The sequence below is a fragment of the Bemisia tabaci genome, chromosome 5 (assembly GCF_918797505.1).
Source record: "Bemisia tabaci chromosome 5, PGI_BMITA_v3".
Taxonomy (NCBI): domain Eukaryota; kingdom Metazoa; phylum Arthropoda; class Insecta; order Hemiptera; family Aleyrodidae; genus Bemisia; species Bemisia tabaci.
In genome coordinates this window covers 30061720-30075525 of record NC_092797.1, presented here as the reverse complement: position 1 = coordinate 30075525, position 13806 = coordinate 30061720, and the positions used below count along the sequence as shown (strand labels likewise).

The following is a 13806-nucleotide window of genomic DNA, read 5'->3' as shown; positions in this document are numbered from 1 at the left end:
TGTATATTCCATCATACTAAGATGGTGCTTCATACATAGGTTCAATCTGAAAAGCTAAATGTGTAAATATTGCGACGCCGAAATCGAATGTAAGAGCAGGTGGTAGGAGTGAGGAGATGGCCCGATTCCACCGTAAGTCCAGGAATTGGTAAGCGCTGCGCTGCAAGTGCCATATGCGCCCCCAACCCCGCCCAAGGGGAAAAATACCGCAAATGCAGTAAGCCCCACGAGTTTTCTGAGCTTGAGGGAAGCCATCCGTGCAATCGCAGAAAACTTAAACTCTGTGTGAAGGAAAAACTCCGTATGGAAGTTCAGACATTGCTAATTTTCCTCTGATAAAATGCAGATATTTGGACAGCTTCGGAATGGACCACTAAACAAGGTACGAATTTAAGCAATCTGATACATGTTTCCTAACCAGTATTTCACGTAGAACACGATTAGCACAACGAATATTACTGAAACTAACTCCTAACGAAGATATCAACGTTTTTAGTTCACATTGGTTACGAGGAATTTGAACTGCCCGCTCACAAGAAACTCAAAGCTCTACGTGAGTCAAATCGCGCACTACAACGGTTTCAGCAAGCTTCTCAATCGAGCAATGTTCATTACCCACCATGTGTTGTTCAAAATATAAGCAATTTGCTACAGCTGAGCCAAAGCGTCAAGATTGAGGTTGGCAGATTTTTATATCGCAGAGACTGTCACGATAACGTTCAGCGCGCGATGTGAATCACGTAGAGCATTGAGTTTTAATGAGCGGGTGGTATGAATTCACGCATCAGGAATCATTAAATATCTTCGTAACGCGTTGATTTCTGTAATTTTTGTCGTGCGTATCGTGTTCTACGTGAAATTTTGGTTAAAAAACGTGTATCAGAATGCTGAAATTCGTACCTTGTCTAGTGGTCCATTGTGTTTTTCTCTCAATTTTTTGCAGAATATTATTTGAACTCTAATCTTGCATGCCTAAAAATTGTTACAAAAACATTCTTAATTTCTCAAAGACTAATATTTTATGGACGGAAATTTGGCGAAGTTCGAGTGCTCGCATGACTTTCTTCCTGATGAGAGTCGCTGATCAAAGTAGACCAGTTGATGACTGATGGCGTCATCATGCAACAGTCCTCTTTGATCAAAATTGGACGAGCCGTCAAATTTTGATCAGAATGGAGTGCCACCATTCATCTTTTCCTGCCGCACGAAACATTTCTGCCAAATTTCCATTTTAAAATTAACCAAAGTAATGATTTTAAGACTGATGACTCCAGACCTTTTGATGGTAATCGGTGCGGGAATTGGATCGTGATTCGAGACCTTTAGGTTTGTTTGTAAAACGAAACTGCCAACACGTTGTTAACCATCGACTTAGCAGGTAGGTGACCTACCGTAGGTCCACAGTTGAATGTTGAATGCCCAAGAGTAAAAGCTTCCACCATTATTAATATTCCAGTGGTGATTCTCTTGTCTCCGGACTGACGCAACACTGACCCATCACACAGGACGAAAATATCCCGGCTTATTTTAAAAATACATTAAATACAGCCTGGATCGCGCAAAGGGACCTACGTCAAGAGGGAGCCCACAGAATCCGCATACTCATAAAATATGACGACGGCGGATATACTTTCAAGCTCTCGTAGGAATGAGAGGGTTGGATGAAATCTACTAATATTTTTCTTGATCTCCTTCGAAACGAGCGCGGCTCGAAAGCCCCGAGAAGGAAGCGTCCCTGCAGCGAAGCGTCATCGCTCATTCCTCGCTCTTACTTGACTCAGTATCATTGATATTTCTCCCCAATCGTTACCTTATCGTCCTGGTTCTGCGAGGCTGTTCTTTTTTCAACCTCTGCTCCCGGAGGGCGCGACAATATTTTGGAGACTCGAAGAAATAAAAAAACATACGACTTTCAGAAAATATTGTATTATATCGATGCCGAAATGTGAGATCAAGTAGCTTCGTTTGCGACGTTGCAGACTTCTTGTCACACTCTATTTTTCCTTGGAAATCCAGTCAACGTGGTTTTTTTTTTTTAAATTTACTTGCTTTGTCTCTTCTTCTTACGGAATATTGTGTGTAAATGTCAAGAAATTAAGTTATGGCTTGTTTTTCCTCGAAAAAATGAAAGAGAGGCGGAAATTTTTAAACACCGCAATGGAGATAAATTGTCTCGCACTTTGTCTATCGATATTTCCCAATGTTACGACTTTGATTAATGTCACCAATCGCTCCAATCTTTATCCTTGAGTTAAATCTCATTTGTGAAAATTCATATCCCGTCGTTCCTCAGACTAAGCACGTAGCTTGGGGGAGGGGGGGGCGTCATTGAGAGGACTTAACACCCCCCCCCCCCCCGTAGAAAAGAGTCTTAGTCAAATAAATAATGACGGCCAGGTTGGCCTAGTGGTCAGCGCGTCTGACTAGTGACTAGGTCAATAGGTCCCGGGTTCGAATCTCGGTGGTGGCGTCTAATTTTCACGGAATTGACGAGTATAGATCTGCTGAAATAGATTCTCTTCGGCCCTAATCCCTGAAAATTGGAAAAGCCTGGAGCATGGAGATCCCACGATGTCTACGGACACGAAACATCGTCTAAAGTTGGCTGAAGGTGCTAGACACGAAGCCATTAAACCAGCAGAAAGAATCCTGGTTACGCGTATTCACATATTGTATTTTTATTAGAACGCAGTTCAGCATTTCAGGTTAAAAATTTAACTGATTTTTGGATAAAACCAAGAAATAACGTAGTCTGCCATTTTCAAAGAATAATCTTGATATGGTAAGAAGAAATTAAAAACAATTTCAAGGAAAGAAAGAGTCTAAAGAAAAATTTAAAGGGTTGCTTTTCCTTTAAAGAATAAATTGTGGGGGGGGGGGATAATTTGCAAAGTATCATTTTTAGATAAATCTTTTCAGAGTTTAGTTCTCCATCCGCAGTTACTTTTATAATTCTGTGTTGACTCTATCCATTAAAAAGGCTGGAACAGCAAACTTTTTACCGAACGGCAACTGTGGGGAGTTGTGGTGGCAATTTTTTCTCTCTCTCTTTCTTTAAAATCTTTCTTGGTTTTCTCTGCTGCTGCTTTTGAATTCCTATGCTGCATCTTGTTCATTCTGATCGAACTTCCTCTATGCCATAACTATACGCCAATGGCATTATTTTCTTGGTCTACCCACTTCCGAAGTATCGAAGACTCGCTTGCTCTGTGCTAGGAGGGATGATAACTGCCATTTCTGACCGCATCGTCGTTATTAAATTTTGCGCAATCGCCTCTCTCCTACGGAGTTTTAATTATCGTACTGAGACTGAGACTCAACAATGTTGATAACTCAGTCTTTTGACCAGCGTGTTTTCTACTAACATGAGCCCACTCTGCCTTGCTAAGGAAGAACGCCGTATGAACATTCGAGACTTGCCGAATTTCCCTTGATAAAACATGTATTTATGACGACATTCATTCATATTTTTCCTTGAAATTTTCAGATATTTTAGACCAAATTGCGTGCGAAATTGTCTGAAAATTTTGGGAAAAAATACTCACAATTTTCCTCACAGAGTCGGGTTTTATCGAAGGAGACTTGAGAACGTCTGAAAGCTCATGCGACGTTTTTCCTTAGCACGGCAGCACTCAAATCGCGTTTCGGTCTGCCGCGCTGCTCGCAGCAGCTTTTTCAACGTATGGGACATAGGTATCTATTCTGAAAATAACTACGTGCAAATAATTAAAATCAAAAGGAGCTGTACGTAGCACGCAAATCCTTTTTCAAAAGTTTCTTGGTTAATTCATGTTCACTAAGCTCCTTTCTGCAACAATACGTCCAATTACTCGGCAAGTTACTCGTTTCCTATCTTTAGAATTGCTTTGACATAGCCATGGCTTCTGTCTTTGGTAATTATCTCCTATTATTTAAAACATCAGTGCCGATATTAAGTGATCATCCAAAAATTCTCACAGCAAGTATATCTTTATTGAGGAGAACAAATGCAGTATAATGCTTAAAGTAATTCATGCAATTGGACGTATTTCTATCAAATTGAACTGTGCGCATTATGATGTGAGCCCTGTTATGCACATATTCTTATGGGTCTCAGGGCTCATGCCCTAATGCACATAGTTCCGTTTGGCAGAAATACGTCCAATTATGGTGAAACTCCTGCACCACGTATCTCGTAGAATTGCGGTGTCCACAAATCTCCGCCCCCACTTTATTTTTTTAGAATAGAACAAGTCAATATCATTCCTTGAGATTTTCACAGAGTTTTCTTCGCACAGAGAAGACAAATCACGAAAGTTTACAAGGATTGACGTTGAGTAGTTTCCCATTTAGAAAATGAAGTATGGCAGGATGTCTCAAAGGTCGCGAACCGAGATACGTGGTCTAGTAATTTCACCGTTGATATGTGAGGAAGAATTCAGTAGCTTGATGCCGTATGAATAATCTCCTTCTATAAGGTGAACATCCCTGGACCATTCTTTATGCTTTGCTGCGGTTTGATCTTATTCTCATCAATGTCTCATAACATTTTTGATTTTTAATTTTATAGCTAAAATGTGTTCATTACGTTGAAATTTTTAGGGATATTTATACTATGACTCGTGAATTTTCTTTTCTTCTTTGTTCTTACCTCCTTGTGTACGGTCGAATCCCTCTTCTCTCAGCCTCTTCTCTAAGAAGTCAACGGTCTCTCGAGGAATAGAATGATGATGCTTTATAATTTAATCGTAAATACTGGATGTTACCTCAGGCAACCTATCGTTTTGAGGGGGAAGCTGATAAGTTGAAAATTTATCATCCCTCAGAACCAATGTTTTAGATGAATATAATAAATTTTGTGAATTTATGCTCGTGATGTAATTTCTTTATAGCGATTCGGTATCTTCTATAAGTATACTAACTGATTGTAGCGCTCTTCAGTACCAAAACTCTCAAAAAATAATTCAGGATGGACCGCGTCTCCACCAAAATATGTATCATTCTTTTTTTTAAAAAAATTATTTCTGAGCGATCTTCCTCATTATATATGCAAAATTCATACGCTTTTCTTGAAAAATGAGTATTACATGAGAAAACTAAATTGCTGTTGTGTAAATTTTCAGCGATAAAATTCCTCTACATCCGTACAGCTAGTAAAGAAAAAATCACCATTTTTGCGAGTTGGATTCGTTGAAACGGCGCACACACGAGCGAAAATCGCAAAAAATTCTAATCAGAAAATTCGCACTTGGAATCAGATGATAGGATTCCATATTTCAAGCCATTATCTAAGTTGGTCTGCCCAATGAATTTCACGAAAAAATAACCGTAACAGTAAATCAAAGTCAAAGTGTGTTTCCTTTTTATCGAATGCATTAGTGCTGTAAATTAATATTTTCCTGGCTGGAAAAAACCCAGTAAAATCCTTAAACTTAGTATCGGTCAAATTCACTGGGTCAGAAATTTTCACGGGCTCTCGTTTTATTTCCCTTTTGACCTTTTTTCGTTTGTTTTGATTTTTCGTTACCTTTTCAAGTATTTGCCCTTTTTTTGCTCTCAATCGAAAGTGGTTTTTGAAGAAGATGATGAAGGAGAAGGTTGAATCAGAGTTTCGAACTCACGATAATTAATTTAAATGATAAAGTTAAGGAAGCTGCGGCGAGGAACCTGTGATTGTAGACGAATGTAGGTCAAAGAAAGTAAACATCGGAGTCTCGGGTAGCGTCTGACGAGCGATGCTAATACGTGTCACTGCAAACGAAAAACAGAGTGACATCCCTCACAGCATCGTCCTGCGAATAAGCCGCCCGTGGATGGAAAACCGGAAATAAACGCACACGGTTCGATTCGCGGACCCAACGATGACGAAAGCGAACCTTGTGGAAACGAATCCCGCGCGCACGAAATACTACACTAACAGCACCAGCGAAGTTATAAAACCGTCAAAAACGGGTAGGTTACAAGTCCACGGAGTGATGAGAAAAAATGGGAAAATAATAACAACACCAAAACGGAGAAAACAAAAAAGACACGGACACTGTCAAAACACCAACTGAGTCGGAGGGTGGCGAGTGCAAGAGCCTGAAATCGGCTGAGCATGCCGGGAAACTGGGAGAACGGGGTGCCGCGAGATGAACGGGGCGGAGGGAGATGGAAGGGGGGTGCACACCCCCGGCTCCAGCCGCGGCCCCCGGCGCAGCGCCCGCGCTCAAATCTATACCCCCCTGAGCCCCCCCGCCCCCGCCTGCCACCTCACCACCTTGCCGCGCCTCTCGCGCCAAAGTGAACGTAGTTCCTGCCCGGTGCTGTCAGATAGCGGCACAGATCAGAGAAGCTTACGTTCTATGTGCAAACTCGGGCCCTTTCCGCGGGCTTTGCGTCATTCTGACCGTGGTTGCCGAACCGTGCTTTTTCTCATGGTATACGGCGTGGATAAGGCATGCCACGGACTGAATGGCTTTGCTCTATTATAACGCACTGAACGTGTAGTGAAGTAGAAAAAAGCATTGAATTCTGATGAATAAACACGTGATAATGCTTTTTTACATGTATTCTTGTGACACTCGTCTACTTAAAATGCATATAGGTGTATTTTGGTTCGAGACGCTTTTGAATGTTTAAATTTCAGTAGTACTTATGATTAAACTTTACAATACGATGGTGTGCATTCAGAGTGATTTGGGACAAATGCTTACTATTTTAAGATATTTTTAGTTACTCTGATGAAGTGAATGTTCACCTATTAGCGGCTCTGGTGCTTGCACTAGAGCTGCTATTCCGGACGGTCCCAGCTGGGGAGTATCAACGGATCATGTTACATTGGAGAGACCGCGTGTTGGTTGATGGGAATCGGCGCCATTTTCTGCTGTTTAGGGGGGACTGATTTTATTTTAATTGATATCTTTTTCCTGTGAGCGAATGCTATGTTGCGTAGTGTATTTTTGGAATCATGGTGATACTGTCAATAATTCAAAACGGGTCTGTGCTTTAATCTCGCACTGGAAAAAATGTACTTTACGTTTAAAATTTGAAAATTCAAATCTATAAGTTTTCGCGCTTTTTTCGAAGAATGCCGTGGTTGGAGCTTCCTAGTCATACTACTCGACATCAGCTGATAGCAAACAAAGGTTACCAAGGAAACCGTAGACGCGTAACAACTACCTACCGTCGCCAGAGCCGCTTTCCGACGCGAATGCGTTGGAGCTTCCTGCCTGTTCTATTTTGCAAAACTGAAATTACAGAAGAAGAAACGACAAAGTTGGATACCTAGTCCTAGGAGACCTATGAACTGGCTAATAAGTTCCCGAAGAAAAATAAACATTCAAAGAAAGAACGATTTTTTTTCTTCTTTTTTTACGAGCGTGTTTTTTGCATTGCCTGTGTTACGTGTGTGTGTCTGTGGTGCTAATTTCGCTATACCCTCATAATTAATTGTACATTTTATTTGACAGAACTTATTTTTGCATGATCTCGAGATGAAATATTCTAATTGTGACTGTCAAGCTGGATCATACGTCTCATCAGACAACATTTTGACACCTAGACGCTATGTCGGTATGAGTATAATTTTATTCGGTGTATGAAGACTTCCGTATCCAGTTGAATTTCCCGACACTTCTGAGGGATGAGACTACGATAACCGCAGAAATGCCTTCTAAGACACATATATACACACTATGGGTTGGAGTAACCATTGATTTGACGCTAAAACACGAAAGTTTCGTTACGTTTCAAGATAAAATTTTATCCAGCATATCAATAAACGCAAACGAAAAAATAATGCAAATGAGCATACCCGTAAAATATGAACATACACATCTATTTAACATTACTTGTGTTCTAACCGTATCAAATAAAAAATTCAAATAAGGTGTTAAGTTTTAAAATTAGTAGTTGCTAGAGTGGAGTAGGTATCTTTCAAGAGAAAGCATGGACACAGGTTCCACTCTCAGAAACCAGAAGTACGGCTGCAAATCTGGAAGGACTGGAATCTGGAATCTGGGTCTCCTACTGCATTTAATGACACCGTGTTCATCGTGATAGAGGCTTAGATTGAAAATATTTTTTCAACAGTAATATGCATAAAAAGTATATAATTCATCACTTAGGAACTGTGTGTTACACGTGGTACCTACAAGCAGATAGAGGCTCATTCTGTCTTTTTGAACAATCTGTATGCAATTTCGGCCATTTTTCAGTCTCTAAGAGCTTCATCAAGTCTTAGACGGTTAAGTCAATCAGAAGTTAACCCTCCAGTGACCAGATTTCATCCCATTAACTTTCCCTTATGGCTACATGCGCGTACGATTTTCCGAGACAATTTGACACCGTCGAAGCATCGGCCTGCATAAAGCTCGATTTTGACTGGAAACCGAGGAACAGTAACGATAGGAACGAAGCACTGAATATATCACGAGCGCATAATTCACGGCGCTTTCTCATCATTTTGACCCGCTCCACTGCCTCGCCCCCCTCCCTCCCTCCTCGTTCGCAGTGCAACTCCCTCTTCTACTGTGATCCGCTACATTTGACCCTCCCCCCTCCTCATCATTGCATGTTTAATTAAACTAGTCCGTTTCCTTAGACTCATAATTTCAACCCTCTCGTTTTTATGCACGCTCTGACTCTTGAGAATGAAATTCAGTTTTATCGTGAGGATCAATGAGATATTCACAAATGCAGAGTACGTTCTCGAATAAAAATTAATGCATTACAAATTTGATCGCATTTCGCAAGAGGGAACCAGCGCGATTACAGTGTTTTCAGAATCGCCCAACTCCTCCTTTTCTTTTAAAAATACTTAATATATGTACAGTATGACAATGTATACGACTATCTCCCTTTAAAATTAACAATTTTTGGTGGGAAGCTTAAACTGTTTGCTATTGTGAGAAAAAATTTCAATAATAATGAAGAAGCAACATTTTTATAACACTGTAATCGCGCTGGTTTCTTTTGCTGAATGCGATCCAATTTATACCGGAGTTTACCGACAGCTGGAAATTCGGCGGTCCACGAGCCGTCTCGATTGTTTGTAATTTTGCCAATGCGCACTCAAACATTCCGTCTAAGACTGAGATCTCATTATAGAGAGAAAAGGCTCGTCCATCCGAGGCCAAATCTCCTCTTATGAGAGTTATATTCTGTTCGGTGCAACACTGCAACTGTAGATGCGTTTTGGGTCTTACGCATCTGCAGTTGCCTTGCTGTCTGGTCGTAGCTAGTATTGCATCGAACAGCATAACTCTCATGAGAGAAAATTTTTGCCCGGATAGCCGAGCTTTTTCTCTCTATAATCACGGAAAAGAATAGGTAGCATTTACCATATTCTGGTCAATGGTAACTTTCATCCAAATTATCTTGAAAGTATAACAAGATTTTTCCTTATTGTGGCAGTAATTTTGGTAGAAGTTGCCTTACTGTCTTCAGTCTGATTGTTGAAATTTTTTGTTTGTCGGGACGACATAGATGACATAAGTTAAAAGGCGGAGAGTAATTTGTCGGCTATGCCTTATCGCTGCTTTGTCGTGCCTATGTCGGGTTGAACTCAAGACAAGCTAACGGCACCTTTTAATTTTCCGACAGTATGTCGTCCATTCCACCTGACAAAGGCGCGACAAAGCAGCGATAAGACATAGCCGACCAATCAAACTCCGCCTTTTAACCTATGTCGTCCGACGAACAAAAAATTTCAACAATCAGGCTGCTGGTTGTGCTGCTTTTTAACCAGAGTATAGTAAATGCTACCTATTTTTTTTCTCCGTGACTGAATTTTTGAGCAAACTTTGGCAAAATTACCAACACCCAGAGTTTACCGAGTCGCAAATTTGCTGAATAGCTCCTCGTTAAAAAAAAGTTATACATTGCATGTAGAATTCCCGGCATTAAAAGCTCCTTTAATCCTGTCGGCAAATTTACGAGCTGAGAAGTATAGAAATTCAACTTAGAAAGCATTGAAGGCTCCTTTAACGCGATCACGTCCTGTCTTGTTAACAGTCAGAAACCACCACAACAAACCGTCCCCCCGCTCTGAGTGAGCTTTTCATTTGGAGCTTTACTAAGCTCCGCGCTTCGCCCCCTTCTCTCTCTTCATTCCGGCCTAGTTACCAAAGAACCCGTCAAGCCTTCCTTTGAGTTTTCACGTGAAATATATTCAAGTAAGGCGAGAGCAGATTTTGTTAAGACGTTGTGGGGTGCAAGCATGACGCAATGCTACCGAACTGTAAATATGCACGGGGGCATTCTACGATAATAAGCTTGTCCTGTAATTTTCAGTTGAAAAACAAGGGGGAAAACGGGAAACAAGGCTAAAATACACAATTAATAGAATCCGAGACGGTTCGACTCAAAACTGGGTCGTTTTCAGTCGGAAATACAAGAAAATTTTTTAAAAAATAACAAACAAATTTTTTTTTTAAAAAAAAAAAAAAAAATTCTCTCTCTCTTTTTCTCAGATCCCGGCCACCACCATGTAGCTGGTTCAAGTTTTCATCGTTTTTTTTTAATCTTTAAATTTTTATTGTATTTCCGACTGAAAATGACTCAGTTTCGAGTCGAAACGTCTCGAGTTTTATTAATTGTGTATTTTAGCCGTGTTTCCCGTTTTCTCCCCTTGTTTTTCCACTGTTATCATTGTCTCGAGCTGCTCCTAAAAAATTTTAACAGTAATTGTCAATTGTTACGTTTTTTAAAAAAGGAGAGTGCACTCAGTTCAGGGGGTTTTCATAAATCGCTTCATAATCGGGGGCTTCTCTAAAAAAAGGGCGTATTTCGATTTCCGCATGAGCCCTAAAAAGCATTGATTTATACGTAAAACAGGTTTCACGTGGAAATTGAGATACGCTCTTGTGTCAAGGAGGCGACGAAATAACGTAATAATCAAGAAGGGGAGGATGTATGAGCCTGTGTTACACTTCGTTACAAAGAGTGAGAGGGGTCAGTGCTAACGTAACGCAACCCTCTCAATTGGTAAAGAGCGCACAAAATCCAAAATTTATCATCGATATTCTTCAACGTTATTTGTCATTTTACTATCACTAATTTTATTCAGCTATATTTTCAACAAATTCGCACAATTTATGGGGGTATTCGTAAGGGGGGGGGGAGGTTCCACAGAGCGTTGTGTAATTATTAAGGGGGGTCCAGGGTTGTGTTACGGAGCATTACAAGTGGTAAGAGGAACTAAAAAGGCCAGAAAATTGCGTTACGTAATTCATAGACGTTCCCACAGGAATTTTCCCCGACTTAACACAATGAAAAACGAGTTCAAAATTGCGTATTTTCAGCTCGCATTAAATACCGCGCATTGCCGAGAAAGCCAAGATGACGTCTAAAAATATCCCTCTCCTCGCAAGCACGATTCCGTTGCGTGTTGCCTTTGCAACGATTCATGTTCCGCTTGGTTGTTATCAATGCAAGGCTGCACAAAGTAAAAATCGCAGCAAGCCGGGCAAAAAGCGATCGAAATTGTGACCGCAAGGAGAGTTATGTTTTCGGACGTCATCTTAGCTTTCTCGACGATGAGCGTTCGAATGAGAGCTGGAAATACGCAACTTTAAATCTGTTTTTCCTAGGTTAATATGATTCCGAAAATCCTAGAAATTTCAAAGAATAAGCGCACTTTATACATTTCAAACAATCGCAACTTTTTGGAAATAACTGAACAAGCTTAACAAAACGAAAAATCATAACCGGCTATAAAATTTCAAAAGTTGGTACTCATATTTATTTTCCGTTTTCAAAGGAAGCATACAAATAGACTTGAAAAGAAAATATAATAAGTAATATTTTCCATCATGTCTCGGAAATTCACGGAAGGCTTTGAAGTAATCATGTTCGCCTTTTACCCACATTAAGAAAGCAGTGAAATACTCGCAACGTCGCAAATTGAGGTATGGATGTTTTTTGTATCATCGTCAGTGATGAGGAAATGTAAAAAATTGCGCATGCGCTAAAGTTAAATATCAGGGGCAATCGTGATCTTCTGCCATCAAGTTAGAGTGATATTCTTGAAGGCGCTCTGAGCAACTATTCCACCACCCAAGTATTGCACAGTATCAGGCGCAATTGAAGGTGCTTCAACGTTTGAGAATTGACCTGTATCGTTCAGCACTGTGCCGAGGTGCCGAGGCGAGGCGTACTGATCGTGTTCGTGTGACGTGCGGCTCCTGTTCGATCGAGTATTGTGAAACTTGGTAGCAGGTGGCATCTTTTGACGAGGGATTTGAATTTAAATTTAAATTTTTGAAATTTGAAAATCCAAGATGCTGGATGTAACCTACAACGCTATCTTGAATCCTCTTTGATCGATTCCAGTGAAAATTGGAATAGTAGGTGTCTTTGACGGGAAACTTAAATTTTCTAAATTAAAAATCCAAGATGGTGGGTGTGGCCTAAAATGCTATCTCAGCAGCTGTTCAATCAATAATAGTGGTAATTATTTTGAATTTTTAGGGACAGTGTTAATCTTTCTTTTATCTTTAAAACCTTATGTGTGTTATTTCAATGATAAATCAATAATTTTTGATCAATTAATATATACCTAATTGGTAGTTTTTTTTCTATTTATTAAAGGAGATTATCAGTACCTCTTTAGAGAAAAAAACAAAATTTTAGATCAAGAATAAAATTGCTGAAATTTAAAAACTAGAAAATTTCCTAACTTAATTTTTTTCCCGGACAAGGCAAGGAAAGTTTTGAGTTTTTAAATTTTAGCGATTTTATTCTTAATTTGAGTGCACTTTTCTTGTTTCTTAGCCTTAAGTTTCTTTATCATTTTAATAATTTTAGATGTTCGTACGATAATTGAAGAACTATTGAATAGTGTTAATGCAGATTTTAATATACATCAAAGTAAATTTATGCTGAAACAACTTTGAACCCCAGCTGCCCGCTAAGCGCCTCTTTAATACTTACGTATTAGAGCTTTCTGCTTGTTTTTCCCTTGATTCAATTCTTTTTTTCCGTGCCAAAAAAAACCCAAGACAGGCTACTTACAAATCAATATTTAGCCCAGCGTCAATAGTACGAATAAACCTTTTAATTTTGTATAGGCGCGATTCCATCCTGAAAGCAAAAGTTGCGATTTTTCACACGAAGAGAGAAAATTGTAACTGTAACAATATCCCTATGATGAAATTGTAAAAGTGCGTATCTCGGAAAACACAATTTCCAAGGAGCGCATAAATGTCCCATACCTCATTTTTGTCAGTGGCTAGGATAAAATCTTTTTTTGGACTTCATCGGCACTTTGAATAATTTTTCGGACTGCCAGGAAATCTGATAGAAATATCGAAATTCGCATCTTAAAAATTAAGATCTGATTCAGTATCATGAGTGGCGGTAGCCACATCCGGGCAAGTAACCTATCCTCCAACAATTGGTAACACAGCACAGCCCGGTCGAGGCAACGACACCATAGCTACACGTAACTAGCTTATTTGGGTTTTTAGTTGCGATTTCAAAAGCTTTTAAAAGCATCCCAAGCTACGCGAATTTAGCACGAAGCCTTTGAGTCGGTTTTCGCCTAATATAATGAAATCGAAATCGAGGAAAGAGCTCGGCAGAACATGGTACTTTAATTTATTTACTTAGTCCCAGAAAATCGTTAAATCTGCTGTAAGTCTTTAATTCCGATGACTTAATCAAGGAGCATTCAAGCAGCGAAAATCGTGCAACTTTGGTGGTAGGGCTAGCCAAGGATGCGTTGACACGTAACACAGATTTTTCAGCTCTTAGAATAAAAAAAAAAAAAAAAACTGGAAAGATTTACGCGTTTTCGGAATTAGCGCCGAGATATGCAGTAAAAGTGGTTTCATTTTTGGAAAA

The 13806-nt window shown here is 39.8% G+C and overlaps 1 protein-coding gene across 7 annotated transcripts in view; it reads right to left on the bottom strand.

The window, feature by feature from the left end:
• Positions 1-13806, bottom strand: part of Dpp10 (Dipeptidyl peptidase 10) — a 127193-nt gene that overhangs the window by 96080 nt on the left and 17307 nt on the right. For 2 of the 7 annotated variants that reach the window (XM_072300537.1, XM_072300536.1), the window contains exon 1: positions 5647-6094. The exons of 4 other annotated variants lie outside the window; for them this stretch is intronic. The gene's annotated coding sequence lies outside the window, so the exon portion shown is untranslated. Of the gene's footprint in view, positions 1-5600; positions 6095-13806 lie in introns of those variants that run through there. One more of the 7 variants, XM_072300535.1, reaches the window with a different exon arrangement.